Below are 17,607 nucleotides of genomic sequence, written 5' to 3' on the forward strand. Positions count from 1 at the left end.
ATCCACCCAACGCACCGGCTCCAAATGAGGAAATTTGTCAACTTATTTATGTCATCTGAACTGAGCCACTACTCTAGGTGCATAATTACTATGGCCGCTAGATAGCATCTGTCTCTCAAACGTAGCAATATGTCATTTTTAGGTGACTAACATGACAACCTGTTGTGTCATTTTTCTCATTTATTTTTGTTTGAACTCTGTGTGTCCAGTACATATATACTGTAGATCAGTTATTGTGTAGCCTAGCTTAACACAAAAGACTGGAAGCAGGGGGAAACTGCTAGCATAGCTTCATCAAGAGAGGATGTAGAAACTCGACTACATATGTGGTTGAGCACTAATTCAACCCATCAACGCAATAATAAATAAGCATTCTAATTAGTAAGACATTGCTCTATCAATATAATGAAAGCTTACTTCAGTACTGGCAACTGTTAGCAGCTGTAACATTTAAGACTTGATGAGTGGAATTGTTTAAATTATCAGATGTGAAAAGAAAACTAAGTAAAACTACCTTAAAGAAATTTTACCTAAGTAAAAGGAAGAAGTAGTTGATTTAAAATGAGTTAATTGTAGTGTGTTTTCTGCAGGGATGAAAAAACAATGCCATACAATCCTTTCCTTTAAATGCAACGAGTATTTACATTTAGAACTCTTAAATTAGAAACGTTTAGGCTACAAAATTAAGTGAATTAACATGTCAACTTCCAACTTCCACATCCAGTTTCTGTAACCAGGGGCCCTCTAACATATTACTGACTTATTTATCAGACTGCGTTCTGTGGTGTTTGTGTTGTGCGTGTAACTAGGTTTTGTAGTTACAGTTACTCTGTGACTTAATTTACTCTATTTTGAATTTAGAGGAGTGAGCTAATGACTAGGGCTAGATATTTGAATTCTGATTTGGACAGTTCAGTGAGGAACCTCCCTAGATAACTGGAATCTGCAATACAGACCATGGTGATAATCATATAGGAGTGGGGGAAAAAGTGTATTTTAGTTTTTCAATGCTGTGTTTCTCAGTGTGTGCCACTTAATATTCAGTCTCATTCATTCTCTCCTGTAGCCACTATAGCTCTCCCTTTGTTGAAAATGATCATGTGGTTGGGCTGCCCAATGTCTGTGTATATAAGTGCTCTATCTTTAGACTGGAGAAGCTAAAACACTGCACTTCACTTCAGTGGTTGCCATGGAAACGGGAGTGCCAGCCTAACGGCACTAGAGTAGTGTTGATGTGGTTATGATGAGAATAAGGATAATGATAAAAATTGTTGTGCAAGGAATGACTGACTGACTATGGTTCAGGGGGGTACCCAGCTCTTTTGTTTTTTTGGTGGTCTGATGGTGTCTTTACACGGGGTTCTGTTGATCATGTTCACATGAAGAATTGAAAGGTTTCTATGACAACAATGAAGCTAACATACAAGTCTTTGAAGTGTTTAGAGGAATGGAAACCAAAAAGTTGTAAGCTAAATTGAAAGATAATTTTATAGTCACAAATGTCATTGAACTGCTTATGAAATAATTTGGAATTAGCCAATATTCTTGGCAGCTGTTGCCAAATCTTGACTATGAATATACTTGTACAGATGTGGAATTTAGAGAATGGAAGGCTGCTGGCATAACAAAATCCATGATATATATCTGGATGATGCATTTAAATCTTTTCAATAAATACAGAGAGAGTTCCATATTCCTAAAATGCATTTTTATCGGAGTTATCGGAACTCAGTTCCAAAAATTGCAGTAAATTTAATAATCTTGATAATCTTATTATGTAAGCAGCAACACTTAAAAAAGTGATGACCTACATATACAGTCAACTACTCATGAATGATAAGACTGCAATGAATATTAAACACAGTTGGGAACAGGATTTAGGGCATCGTCTAGATGACCAGACAAGGCACAAAGTTTTGAACAATGCCAAAAAAAAATGACAAGATCTGACAAATCAAATGAAACACAATATAAGATTAGTAATAAACTGCATGTGAGTCCTGAAATATGAAGTAAATATGATGAGTCATATTCCGCAGAGTGTCGAAAGTGCCAAAAACATGATGGCACTTATTGTCATTTAATGTGGTCATGCCCATTGATCACAGCATTCTGGTCTTATGTTCAAATGGAAATTGAGAAATTTTTTGGCATTAAAATAGCACTGGATCCAAAACTATGTGTTCTTGGTGTTAGCTCCTTGTTTGGTCACAAGGCAGACTTAGTATTATGTTGTATGCTACACACCTCTCAATCCCACATGTTTGGCTTGATGCACATCCACTTGCTTTGTCAATGTGGTATGATAAATTACTATCAATTGTTCCATACAAGAAGTTATCCAATGTATTGCAAGAAACCTTAGATGACTTTGTAAAAGAATGGTCACCCCCTGCCATTATCTGTATTGCATTAGATTGATATTATTGTACTTATTAAGCATACTCTTTTACTGTGAATTTCTGAATTTCTTTTTCTTTGTCGTTGTTGTTTTGATTTGTTTTATCTATGTGACTTGTGTACATGTGCACATGCTGGGACAGCAGTGTAAGTAAATTGTGCATTTAATTTGATTATAAGGGTGCATTACTCCCTTGACATGTTCTGTTATTTCAGAATAAAAAAAAAAACTTCTGGACGATGGAAAGTCCATTCTCAGATTCCAAAATATTTGTGGGATCCCTTGTCCGCTTATGGAATGAAACAATCAAGCTTGAGCCAAAAAATCCCAAATGGACAAACTATAATGCAAAAAAACTCCTTATTTATCTTACATTGGCCCTTTATGCAGCCCCCCAGTTCAGCCTCTGTCTGAAACAGGCCGTTTTAGCTCCTGTGTCTTTAAACCTGCAGCGCGGAACTTTAACATATAAATTAACATCCGTTACATTCAAGCCCTTGCCAAAAAAGGTCACACAATGCTGATTAAACTGCTAGGTAAATCTCTGTATTTTGCAGTATACTGGAGTTTTTAATCTGGTGTCAGGTTTGACATTCCTGCACTTGCCAGATGAGTGCATACAGCGCATGCTCTGCCCATAGAGCATGTGCTGGCCGAGCAGCTAACTTCCTGTAAACCCTCTGTAAACTTGAATGGGGATAAAATAATTTAATTGCATGACTCTTCTAGACATTACAAATGTTATCAGACTGAATGGATCAAATTCTGATAGTGAAACAAGTCATTTTGCAGGGGCTGTATGACACTCAAAACCATCAGGGGCAGCTGTGGCTCAGGAGGTAGAGTGAGTCGTCCACTAATTGGAAGATCGGTGGCTCCATTCCTGGCTCCTCCCGTCTGCATGTCGATGTGTCCTTGAGCAAGATACTTAACCCCTAATTGCTCCTGATGGCTGTGCCATCAGTGTGAGAATGTGTGTGAATGATTAGATTTTCTCTGATGGGCAGGTTGGGACCTTGCATGGTAGCCCCTGTACCCATTCAGTGTATGAATGTGTGTGAATGGGTGAATGTGATTCGTAGTGTAAAAGTGCTTTGAGTGGTTGGAAGACTAGAAAGGTGCTATACAAGTACAGTCCATTTACCATTTACGATTTATCCACCATTTTACAGCCACAACAGTACCAACGGAATGGGAAGACAAAAGTCCCGCACTTCAGCTTTATGTCAACTTCTCAAATACATTCGTACATGTTTGAGCTGAAATCTGATCTGAAATATGAGAGTGGACAATGCAAACAACACATGGAAAAACCTTAGCAACAACCATAGCAACCAAGGCTACAGAATGGACAGCCATTTATGGGCATGCGTGAAGAGCTGATGTCAGCTCGTCGGCAAGGTAGCAAAAAGTGTTGCAAAGGAAGCATTCAGAGCAGGTTGAAGCTCTGGCTTTTGACTCGCGGGGATCATTTTAACCTCAAGATTTGGAACTTTGACCATGTTTAGCATGGATAGCCAACATCATATCAGTATATTAATAACAGAAAAGCACAAAAAGCATAATATGTCCCCTTTAAACAGAGTCATATGGAAAAAAGCATAAATTAACCACATCCAGCTGCAGTGGTGTGAGCTGTGATGTGTTAAACAGTACCAGTAAATAACATTAAACTTATACAGTCATATATTAGTGACTGCCATCTTGAAGACTTACTGCCTGAAAATGACATCCATGGAAGGCATTCCTCCTCTCTGGTCTGTCTGCCAACCATGTACAAATTTGGAGTGGGTAATGTTGCTATGGTAACAGCAACCTCTACAATTAAAGCTTTTAGGTAGAGCAGTATTTCAAAAGCAGCTCAAGAATCGAGGACAATTTTCTAACAGTGAAGTTGAAATCAGATTGACTGATGGCTTCTGCAGGAATATGTATGTTCATTTAATAACCTGATAGCTCATGGTGAGTGTGCCCTACACTGTGAAAACTGTTTGCAGCAGTATTGTTGGCCCAGGATAACTGGAGTTGAGTCACAAAGAGAAGGGCATGCAGACAGACAGATATATGCACATCCACACTTCCCTGCTCACACTCTTTGAAGCTAAATATGGAGAGGAGTGGTACACTAATTGTATGTCAGCACTGATGTCTGTGCACGTCCATCATGAGCATGGACAGCTGAATACATACACACACACACACACACAGAGAGAGAGAGAGAGAGAGAGAGAGAGATACAGACTACTCCTGTGCTGAATACCGAACTGTATGTTTGGGTTGAAAAGAACACAAACATTGTTACATACAAGACCGGTACCTGTTGGTCCATTTTTAGAGAATATCTGCATTGCCAGAGGAAATATCATAATTTTGCATCCTAAAAAAGAATTAAACACTTTTTTGCCAAAGAAATGTTAAATCCAGAGGCATGTACAGTCCAATAGAAGCTAATTTGACAGCTCATCATACTGCCACAAATCCAACAGTGTTCAGGACAAAGCAGGCAGAGTGGTGAGGTGGTCTTCTTGATTGAGTTCTATGGGATCAGTGCTGATGATTTATTACCACCAGACCCAGCTATGGTCCTCAGAGAATTTATGGCTGAATGGAAACAGACATAAACTAGTTATTATCAGATCAACTTGGCATCTATGGAAAGATTCTTCCTGTACAATTATAAACAAAGTCAAAGTTAATGGTGACATAGGCATAATGCAGGCTATTACATCAGCACCATTCAAAGATTGTACCCTGTAAAGGTTATGTCTGGGGACATTTTCCATTGTCAACAAATGCCATGATAACCAACAATGAATTGATATACTAACAGAGCTTCATTGTTGTCCAAAAACTATTAAAAATCAGTGAGCCACATTGTTGAACAGGGTCTGGGTGACATGTTCCTTCATTACCATGAACACACACTGCTTTAGGAAAGCTTTAGGAAAGCTTTAGGAAATTATTTTTATTTCTTTTTAAATAAAACTACATATTTGTGAGCTGTTTTTGAAGATTTATGTCTTCAGTACAAACCAGTTGGCTCAGGGCTGAGAGCCACAGACAGGGTAGGGAAGTCAGAAAGTATTGAGAGGACAGACTAACACACTTTTGATTTTGTCTTGTGTCTGAAATCACTCAATATTTACTGTCTGCCATTCATCTAGTGTCCAAATTCTGTATGTGAAATGTATGTATACTCTATATAGTGACCTCAGAAATCCCTGCTCTACAATAAAAAAGTAGTGTCCACAGCATATACACTATTTTGTACTAACAATCAATGTGTCACAATGCAATGCATTGCATATGTTTGCAGATGTAAAATAACACTTATTTATTATGCTTAATAAGTGTCATAAATCTACTCACTATGGAGTTGCGAAGTGTTTTTCCTCATTCTGTAATCCCATTTCAAAATCTTCTTTGAACAATATCCTCAATGTTACTGAACATAGATACCAAGATGCTTCTGAGTACTGCAATGATCCTATATTATGACCACCAGTTTACATTATTTCAACTTTGTTTCTGAGATATCATGTATTGTGTGTGATTTTGGCAGGCACCTAAGAATAGCCATGAGCCTCAGCCGCTGTTGCTATGGAGAAGAAGCCAAGGGTGTGAAACAGAGCATAAACACTAAACGCTTCATGGCTGACATTGTAAACAAAATATGTCACTATATTTGCTGAATTCACTCAAAAGTGAGCCAGAAATTGAAAGTGAACTGATTCACTCTGTAGATTGTAAAATCTGTTTTTTCAACATTGTACTCTGTAACTTCTGCCCACTGTTAGTGGCGTTCATGTATTTTAAGTTCTGTGATTGGCTGTTTCTTGCTGAAATGCACACTGGGAGTCGTAGTTCACTTCTACCCCAAAATTTTCATTTACACAGTCTTGTACCTTTGACTTTTTATCAAAGAAACAGATATTTTCCAACACAGTTGTTCATCTTTTGTACTGATGGTTTAACTGGGAGAGTTTCATGCTGATCTAAGCTGTAGAAGTGCTCAAACTGTGAGTTATGTAACATTGTCTGTGGGAAGAATGAATGGAGTTTTTACCTCCGGAACCAGAGGCATCTGAAACAGCTCCTCCCACTTTGCAACTCTTTAGAGCAGTATTGAATGTTACTAGGTGATAGTGAATAAGGGAGTGATTTTAGGCACATCCTGTTTGTTTCACACAAATACATCACACAACATCCAAGTCAGATACCAAACAAAAATGAATGCCTCACGTCAGCCATAGTCCATTGTTCAAGGTAATTAAACCTGAATCTAATAGATAATGCTAAACAGTGTATTTAAGACCTACACTGCCAACTCATCATACAACTGTCCTGAGTCACCCGATGATGTACTGTTCTAGAGTTTTAAACAACATAGGAGTCTTTCACATATCTACCATTCATCCCAGATCACATGAATGTTTTTTTGTTGCCAATAGGAAAAACAAAAAATTACCAGCCTCATCATATAAGATTCAGTGTCTCTGTATGAGAGATGAATAAATGTGGACACAGGCGTGTAAGGATATCAAATAACATATTTGTAGGTTTGTACTTTTGTATATTGTGGTATATTTATGCATCAATATATACTGGTATTGAGGTGTGTGTGTGTGTGTGCACACATTTGTGGAGCAATTGTTTGGCAGAGGTATTCCAGGCACATGGTTGGGCTCAGTGACAGACTCGCAGGGAGCAGATAAAGACAGAGAGAGAGAGAGAGAGGGAGAGAAGGGGAGGGAGTCTTCCCAGTAAGTCTGAATCTCTCTCAACCTACACACTCTCCTGACACAACCCTGGGCTCAGTAATGTTGGATACACTGCGAGAGTGAGCTCTGCCTTCCACACACGCTCTGCTATCACCTGCTCGAGGACACGCACAACACACACTCGGTGAGTAGATCTCAGTATCACCATTACTGTTTGCATTTGCCTCTTCCAAACTACTGAAGAGCATCTGTTTGAAGCTGAGAGGCTTTCACAGGGTAGATACTCTTGTCAGATCACAGATTACTGTGCACAGATATCACTACACACTGTGCATAGTTTCTACCATAAGTCAGTTATCCAGAGCTAACTTCTTGTTGTTGGTAAGGAGCTAAAATGAGCCACGAGGGTCTCTTGATTCTATAATCTTTTAATTCCTTTAAGCTGTCGGCTGTTTGCAACGTCCCAGCGGGGGTCTGGCTTTAACTAACAAGTACTTTTACTCACAGATGGACACACACACACAGGTGAAGAGTGACTGAGGAGTCACAAAGGCATCTCATCATATTTCCATGCTCTTCATCACATTTAAAACACAAAAATTAACATTTTAAAAAACTGCTAGGCTTGCAGGAAAAATGCATATATGTGGGTGTAATTAATGTATATACAGACACACACATGCACTCCTGCATACAGTACATGTTGTGCATGGCTGCCTGCAGAGAACCAGTCACCCTGCACCCTTCCCTTACCACTCATCTCAGTCTGATCAACATTTCATCACATGAGGCAGCACTTGGGGGGGGAAGACACTAACGAAGTAGAGAGCTTGTTTTCACACCTTTAGCAGAATCTGAAATCACAGTTCAGCTTCAGAGATTTAGCTGCATAATCCATAATTTCCCTCCAGATAAAAAAAATAATTCAACATTTAGGAAAATGTTCATATCACTTTGTTTCGGAGAGTTATTAGAAAATTCATTCATTCAGTCATTCAAACCTTTATTTGGACAGGGTAGGCCATTGAGAGTAGGCTCTCTTCACAAGGATGCCCTAATTACAATACAAATATAAAATATGAGAAACAATATACATAATCAGCAAATATAAAAAGCAATCAGGATAGATAAGCAATATAAAATATAATTAACAATAAAAGCATTATATAAAAGCAATAAAACAAATATGAAAACATTATGAAAATTAAAAGCCCTATGTCAGCTAAAAGATATTTAAAATGATTAAATGGATTAGCTCATCCAATTGTATTATCTTCTGTAACTTGTTCCACTTGTGTGGAGTGTAATATTTAAAAGCCAGTTTCCCAGTCTCAGTGCTAACGCATTGATTTTCATGAACCAAACAGTCTTGGGACCTAGAGCAGTGTGAAATTGAACAATAGTTAATAAGACATGTCAGGTACCCAGGAATTTTGCCAAGGAGAGCTTCGTATATAAATAGAACGCATGGCCATTCTATTCTCCCTGCCAATGACTGCCACCCAACTTTCCGATATAGAATGCAATGAGTTCTAAAACCATCCCCAGTTGTGAACCTTAGGGCGGAATGATAGACTGCATCGAGAAGTTTAAGAGTAGAAGCAGGAGAGTGCATATAAATTACACAACCATAGTCCATCACAGATAAAAAGACTGACTGAACAATTTGCTTTCTATGATTCTGGATAATACATGCCTTATTTCTATAAAAGAATGCCAGTTTTGTTTTCAAAGACTTAGTCATTTCATCAATATGTTTTTTGAAGTACAACTTGTTATCTACCCAGAAACCAAGGTATATATAAGAGGATACTCTTTCAATTGGTGTACCATTAAGAGTTGTACCGCACAGAATCAATATGCAAGGTCTGAACCACCTGGGCAACTGAAGGCACTATTAAATAGTTTATAGCGTCGTCTGCGTATAGATGAATTGTGCTGTTTTTCACTTTTTTCACCTAATTCATGTATGAAAATAGTGTATAAAAGTGGACCTAAAATGGGACCCTGTGGCACACCTTTTTTAACACTTCTAAAGCTTGACACATAGCCATAAGACACAACAGCTTGAGTTCTACCACTGATAAAACCCAATAACTAGTACCTTTCCAGTAGTATTTTAACACTAACACAAACGCTTACAGCCAATACTTATTGGCAAGAGGGGCGCAGCTGATATAGCCTGATGCTGAGGTGAGCAGAGCCATGGATTATAGATGAGATGGCTGGGGAACAGAAATAGAAAGGAGGCCAGTACAAGGCTTAAAAGTGGAAAATTATATGTTAGCAACCAGTTATGGAGGGTAGCAGCCACCAGCAGTAGGGCTCGGGCATTTGCACGTCAGGGCTCCAACTGGGAGCATTGATATGGTTTTAGTAGAGGTGACCCACAGAAAAGGACATCAAGCAACGAGACTTACCGGCACAAGCCCAACAAGTGGACCCGCTGCGGAAATTAGGCTTCAGTTGGTAGTTGGTAGCATCTTGACACCTGATATCTGCAGTCCTTGTTGACTAGTTAGTTAGTTAGTTCCTATGCTAAAAACAATCCGGTGCTAGTAGCAAATCCACTTGCAGTAGGCTATCCTGACCTGGAAGCTTATAATTTCAAATCCAAGCATCCAATAACTAAAATCTTTTACCCTGTTAAAACATATTGATAAAACAACCAAGATCTAAAAAGTGGAGCATAAAATGTGGCTTAAAACTACATAAAAATGTCAATTTATGACAGAGCTTGTGACAAACACACAGGACGCAACGCATGCACAGTGAGGATTTATGCCATTATCATGTATGTGTTTTAAGTACAGAGGTTGAGCTGGGTGGGAATTAGCCTAGCTTAGCATAAAAACTGAGAGCAGGGGGAAACAATTAGCCTGGCTCTGTCTGGAACTATTGCTTGTTGAACTACTGCCATGCACATTCTTGTTATTACAGTGAGGTTGTCAGCTTTGGTTCAACCGTGCCTGCACAGAGACCTACAGTATACTAAAACCTCTGCACACATTGTATCTGGCAACCTGCACCATAGCCTAAGACACTACACAGAAGTGTGTAGTGGGTGGATAGATACACTGACTTTCATCAAGAGATAGCTCCAACATATAACTACATACTGTCATTTTTACATGCAGATTAAATAAACAATGTTAATTTGAGCGCTTCGGATGTCTTGGTAGGTTTAGACAAAGCCAACTATTTGATTCCCCCTGCTTCCAGTCTTTATGCTAGGTTAGGCTAACCACATCCTGACTCCAGCTCCACACTTTAAACAATCAGACATTGATATCAATCTTCTCATCTCACTGTCCGAAAGTAAGTGAGTAAGTGTATCTTCCAAAACGTTTAACAATTTTTTTTTTAACTTCTTGAGTAAATAGCATTTTGGTAATATCTGGTCATATTCCATATTTTTTATTATTGTCATCAAATCCAAACCCAAACCAACAACTAATAAATTTTACTAACATGTATTATGGTTTATTGATTACACATCCTGCTGCCAGAAATACTTCTTATGGCTATGGTTCATGCCCCTTTTTTTTCCTGATGTACAGCCCTATCAGATGGCCACAAGTTCCCCTTAATAGCACCCATTTGATAAATCGGATATATCCGTGTAGTTTTCTGATTCTATTTCATGAGACAAAACATTGACTGTGGTGGATTCATGGCTGCACATGTGAATCTATACAATCCTACTGTTATCAATGTTCAGGCATAGTTTATTGTTTTCAGTAAGTTCGGACAGCTTTGAATTTGTACTGCCTCCACATGGGGTGGAGGAAGCTTTCAACCATTTGTCCAGCACATTCGTTTAGATTTTTCTGCAAAATTACTGACTAGTTTTCCTGCACTCTCAACTGCAACACTTGGTGTTAAGGTGTTACAACTGAATCAGTGGGAAACAGGTGTGTTCTTGTGCAGTAAGCCTGTCATGGCTGGAAGGTCACGGGTTGTAGTCACAATAAATATAAAAGTAAATGAATAAATCAGCACTATGCCAATTTGTAACCCTATTTGTGTTTGGATTTTCCTCCTTAACACAAGTATGTGTACTTATTTTATATATCTTTTAAATCAAATTTATTTATTTTTTATTTTTTTTGCAAATTAGCTGAGCTTCTCTGCAATATTTCTGAGTGCCAATGAATTAGGTACCCAAAATCATTGTCATTTGTGATTATTTGGCTGGTAGTGCTGGTAAAAATTACATTCTTGGTAGGATGGAACAATCTGACTCTGAGGACTACATCTGAGTTTCACTGAAAGGCCACTTTAACTTTAGCAGACCATGCAGACTAGTGGAGGCCTCGGCTGTCAGCCTGTGTGCTGTTAATCCATCAGAGATCAGATTAAGGAAGGGGAGGCAGGGATTAGAAGTCAAGAGGACCTTGGCTGAATGGCCAGACAGACAGGGAGGTATTGAGGTCATGTCACTGGGACTGGAGGCTGGCAAAGATCATGGACAGAGGGAGAGAAAGACCTGAGGGATTTTTCCTAAACTCTATAGGCAGAGCAATGTGTTACAGAGGTGTTGTGAATGAGGAAGACTTTGAATGTAAAAGTGCAGAACCTACAGAAGTATGGGTATATATTCAAACTAGTCATGTCAAGAGTGTTTATTAGAACTCATGATCATTGTCATTTGACATGGTGAGAACTGACAGAACTTAAATGGCACCGCCATGCAAGTAGTTTTTTTTTTTCTTCACACAACTACTTCTGTCACTTTTCATGAGTGCAAAACCATGAATGCCTCTGAGGAGAGACTGTCCTGAAGTGGGTGCCCATTATTTTTATGATTCAGTGGGATACAGCCCGTAGGATGTCAGACAATATGTCTTAGTTAGGAGTTAGTTTCTATATCTTTCTTTCAACCCATATTGAGTTATTCTGATTACTATAAATTATCGTACATTTCATCTAACATGTACACTAGTTTTACATCAAAATCATGCTTCTAAATGTAGCCAACTGGTTGTCCAAAACATTTCAGCAGCTCTCTCCACTTTGTTTGGAATATACTGAGAAGTAGCTTTTCAGGAGGAGGGGTGAGAAGTGATAGACTACAAGGCGACAAGCTTTGGAAAATGCCCAAACAGCTTGTGCAGGCCAGTGACTGTACTTTTGGCTAATTAGGGACTGTAATTACTTTAACTACCAGTGCTGAAATGGCACCTACAGAACCATGTTGGCTTCCTTGGCTTTGTCCCTCAGTAGCCTGTGCCCATTGCATTCATCACCAACTCTCATTTCCCCATGGTGTTTCTGTTCAGTAAGGTCATTACATCACTTCTAGTGAAACTTCCTGGGTTTATTGATGTGACCAGATGATTCTCAATACACAAGACCAAGAATAAATTGAGAGAGACTGCTATACTAAAAATAAAGATTTTATTTACAAAACATTAAAGGAGACCTACTGTGCTCATTTCCAGCTCTATATTTTTATTCTACTTCACTAGAGTAGCTTTGCATGAGTCACAGTTCAAAAAACTACTTATTTATCTTATACTAGCCCTCTGCAGCCCCTCAGTTCAGTCTGTCTCTAACAGACAGTCTTAGCTCCTGTCTCTTTAAGGCTCCCCTCATGATGACCCCACTCTGTTCTGATTGGCCAACTTTCCAGAAGCCAGCTGAGGGGCAGCTGTATCAGAATTGTGTTAAGTTACTGCTGATGCAAACCCAACATTTCCTGCTTTACTGCTTCATATTAAAAGCTTTTCAATGACTAAATAGCCGGGGACTTTTATTGTGAAGAATTTAAAGGAAATGAAATGTATCCCTCACCGAATTAGCAGCGCTTCATTAGCAACACTAAAAACAGGTCGACATAACAACATATGGAGAAATTCAGAGCTATTTGTGCAATGGATCAGTTAGAAATAATGCATGGAGGAATAATACAAGTAGAAACAGCCACAGTGATGATGACGTTTGATGAAGAGCTGCAGATGACCAACATACCTCCAACAGGTAAACTACTTATTTTACTTTGCAGTTATGGAATCATGGCTTGGCATGACTACCCCCAAAACCATGGAAAAATGCCATAGAGTTGGCATGGAGCAGATGACCATATAAAGAAATCCATGACAAGCCGACATTTGTTTTAAAGTAGAAAAAAACGATGGAAACCGAGTGCTCAGAGCAATCTATACTTTTTGCTCACAGGGATTACTTCTATGTACATTTACTGCAATATTTGACACATTGGCCACTATGAACATCCGTCATTGTAACATTATATATGTGACTGAAAATAAGGAAAAGCAAAATAGGTCCCTTTTAAATAAAAGACTTTTCTTAGATAGCAGCAAGGCATTTTCAATAGAAGGCCTAGATGCAGGTCATAATAAAGGACAGATGGAATCAACTCTTACATTAAGTACATAAATCAAATAAATATTAAATAAACCAGCAAAGAAAATAAACAATGTGGGGCTAGACTGAACTGTCAGGGAGGTTAGTTTACGGAAATTGTAGGCAAATTATGAATATCACTACACACGAACCAATTTGAATAAAAAATGCTCTACAACACTGCAAATTTACCTACTCACAGCAAGCTAAGGAGACTTAAACTACACAATAAAGCATACATGCAATATGGCTACTCTACCACTCACTCCAAGTCTTAGTTCCTCACCAAACCATGAAGAATCTAAGAAAGTACAAATGTTTAATTTAATACTATGAGTGGGTCCTAGTGCTAGAATGCCTGTTACCTTCCCTTCCACAATGATATAAGCTAAACTAGACTGCACTGCGCCTTCAGACTGTCCCAGTTCAGTCCCTATGTCCAGATATATCCAGATTGTGTCAAAATATAGTTGTTTTGGACCGCACCTCTCACTTGGCATCGTAGGCTGCAGTTGTGCACGTTTGACCACGTGGTCATGTGATTGACAGGTGTGAAGGGTTTTCTTCCCACCATCAGCTCTCTTTCAAGATCACTACGTCACCTGCTGCAAACACACATGTCCTGCTCACAGTGTCAGGCTGCTCCAGCTGTGAGCCAAGCGGCTTCTCTATTTTCAGCAGTGCGGGATCAGACTGCCATGGTGTCAACAGGTGGACAAGCTAACCAGCAGCATGACCTTCAGTAGCCTCTTCTTCTTCCTTCACTTGAAGGGGATTCCCCAATGCATGATTTTCTTCCTTATTGAATGTGCTGTTGAACCTCAAACTTATACATAAAAATTAAACTGCACCACTCACCATGTTGATTGGAATGAAGCTGCATGTCACCCACTGCAGCAGTATCACTCATTCATGTGGTTTTAATATTTTACTTAATAAGAGTTAAGTTCAAGACATCAGGCATGAGCAATATTAGGGTGATGCTACACAGACAATACTTGATTTATTTGTTAAATTTGTATTTTGGTTAATTTTCTTAGGGGAATTGTTAATAATACAAAGGTCATATGACACCAACCTTTAAGGAGTGTGACCAATACTAGATTTTTGACATGGTTACTGATATTTTTATTTGAGAAGATCCAATAACTGTTAAATCACAAAAACTACTTAGGGGAAAGGTTAGAGAAAGAACTTGGTCATGATTAAAAGAACTACTTGGTTACAGTGAGGGAATGACTGAGGTCCACTTGACCTCAGTCATTTCCCCAACCTTAAATTCTTGTTAAGGAAAGAACATGGTTACAAGAAAACAACAATGACTGTAGAAATCAGGAAAGTAACAATGGGCTCCCATGTCATGCTACTCATGTCTTCGTGTCTGACCAACATCAATCAAAATTCACCTGTTTGCTGGAGGTCCTTGTCAGATAAAAACAATCATAGGCTAAGTTTCAAGTTTATCTGTAAAGCACATTATCATATAAAAGCAATTTAAAGTGCTTTACAGAGTGATAACAGTAGAAAATAGGTTATAACATAAATAAGACAGCATGAATACATGAACACCAATACACACACTCACAAAACTAATTAAAGCTAAACTAAATGGCTTAGAAGATAGAGAAGATAGCGTTTGTGCAAACCTCAATTAGCAGGTAGGATGTTCTGAGTTGTATGTGCTTTAAGACTGAAAGCTTTTTGATTGCATTCTGGGGATTTGGAGTAAATGGCTGGCCTGTTACCTGAAAAATTTGCCAAGCTGATAAACTGGGAGCATGTTAGATATTTAATGTGGAGCCAGACCATTCTGTGCTTTGTAGACCAGGAGCCAAACCTGTCCATCCTGTAATGAACAAGTAACTAGGGATGTTTGAGAATTGTGGTGATATGATTCAACTCTTTGGTCCTAGTCAAGGTACGGTACAGTGAAAAGGGCGTTACAATAATCTATTCTTCATTTTCTATTACTGCCATTTAGGAGCTGTGACCAAAAAAGTCTTGGTTTTATTCTTTGATGACACATTTTAAAGTGTTTCTAACTACATAATTCCCAACAGTCATATTGACAACTCTCTGGGGTGAATGGTATATTCTAGTGGGAAATGCATATCTTCCAACCTCTCTGTGTGACATGAATGCTGTGCCTGGGTTAGCCACGTGTGGGTGAAAGGCTGATTTTAGTCGGTATGTGTGTGGGTGTGTGTGGGGGCTGAGCATTAATGTGTAAAAATATAAGCGCCTACTTGCATTCAATATGGTATTTAGAACAGGCTTGACTACAGTTCATCTGATCCCTCCATCAGTGTTCCTCCCCCACTCCCCTAACAACATTGTGGACTCTTTCAAGGACATTTGCATCAATCCTCCCTACACACTGTGCATAGTATAGTTTTTGATTTTGTGTTGGGACCATATTCATAGTAGTTTTACTGTTTGACCTTGTCCTGGTGTGGTAATACATGTCAATGTGTTGACTCATCTGATTATGTTCATGTGTGGGTTCTGAAATCTCTAGAATCTGTAATCTATGTGTTGCCTTCTGAACAATTACAATAACAGGTTTGACCCAGAGGGTCAGCGACAATGACCATATTACACATAAAATGGAAAATGTCCTGTCACATTATCTAGGAAAAACAAGGGCAGGATTAATGCTAGTAGTAGGCATCACATTTTTAGATTTTATCATCTGGAGTCAGTTAAGGTTAACTTCTTTTGGCAAAACTTCAAAATAAAATATGAAACTGTTGGATGCTATATGGCGAATATACACAGCAAGCCACTGCCTGTAGGCTCAACCAACCAGTGGCGAGTCTGTCGATATCTAAACAATCCACCATCAGCTGACGGCACACTCCATTTTCCAGCCCTGTAAGCTCTAGCTAGACAGCAGTTGAATGGTGACAGACTAAAGGCTAATAGCAGGGGACTATAAACAATAGCTTGAATCCCTCAGTTATACCTTTAAGCACATCCAATCAGGATTTTAAGGTCATCATTTTAATCAGGATGTCTGGAGTATTCAGAGCTAAGTATCAGCTCGTCCTGGAATTTAAGCAAGATATAGAAATGATGAGCTTATAAGAGTACAATATGTGACATGGTGTGTATCTAGTTGTAGTATTTGAATTACAGTTACATTATTCTCAGACTTGCCAAAGTTCTTGGTTTTTGCCGCTGCTGCTCTAGTACTGGGGGAACTACTGGGATTTTGAGCTGGGAGTAATGTGCTGACTGGAACAGGAGAGCAAGACAGTGGTTGCACAACACTGATCCAGCCACATATGGAGTTCAGTCCTACAGCCTCACCTGTAAGAAAAGAAAGTAAAACAAAATACTTGTCCTTTTCTGTTCAGTTTGTTTGTATTTATTCTATCAGGGTAAAATTTTGGTTTGATAACATTGTACTATTTTTAGGAGTAAATAAGAAGACATATCTTCATCTCTATATCTGTTTTTATTATAGGAGTGAAATTATACTTCTTATATGATGGCCCAGGACAAACATTCATATGATGGCCCAGGACAAACCGTAATATACATTATATCATATGCAAATTAATCCTGGCCAAATACTGCTAGCTACATAGGTAATTGTTTATTTAAGATTCCAGTAGAGTAGCTTTGCATGATTCACAGTTCAAAAACTTCCTTATATACTGTCCCTTTAAGCAGCCCCTCAGCTCAGCCTCTGTCTCTAACAGGCAATCTTAGCTCCTGTCTCTTTAAGGCCCCCCTCCTTGTGAGCCCACTCTGTTCTGATTGGTCAGCTTTCCAGAAGCCTTCCAAAGGGCATCCAAATCAGAGTCGTGTTAAGTTACTGCCGATGCAAACCCAACATTTCTTGCTTTACTGCTTCAAATTAAAAGCTTTTAAATGACTAAATATTGGAAGTGCAGAATTTACAGGAAATGAAACATGTTCCTCACCGAATTAGCAGAACTTTGTAGGTGGCGCTGAAAAACAGTTGACACAACAATATATGGAGATATTTGGAGCTCTTTGTCCAGCAGATAAATTAGAAACAATGCAAGGAGGAATAATCCAAGCAGACACAGCCATAGAGATGATGATGCTCGATGAAGAGCTACAGAAGACCAGTATACCTCAAAC

General features: G+C 38.8%; 1 protein-coding gene across 1 annotated transcript in view; it reads left to right on the top strand.

Annotated features, from left to right (window-relative positions):
- Positions 1-7,142: 7,142 nt before the first annotated feature.
- The window catches only part of LOC137173270 (palmdelphin-like), a 33,448-nt gene continuing 22,983 nt past the window's right edge, over positions 7,143-17,607 (top strand). Inside the window, exon 1 of the mRNA XM_067578004.1 lies at positions 7,143-7,306. The gene's annotated coding sequence lies outside the window, so the exon portion shown is untranslated. The remainder of the gene's footprint in view (positions 7,307-17,607) is intronic.

This window comes from Thunnus thynnus, chromosome 21 (genome assembly GCF_963924715.1).
Source record: "Thunnus thynnus chromosome 21, fThuThy2.1, whole genome shotgun sequence".
NCBI classification, from domain to species: domain Eukaryota; kingdom Metazoa; phylum Chordata; class Actinopteri; order Scombriformes; family Scombridae; genus Thunnus; species Thunnus thynnus.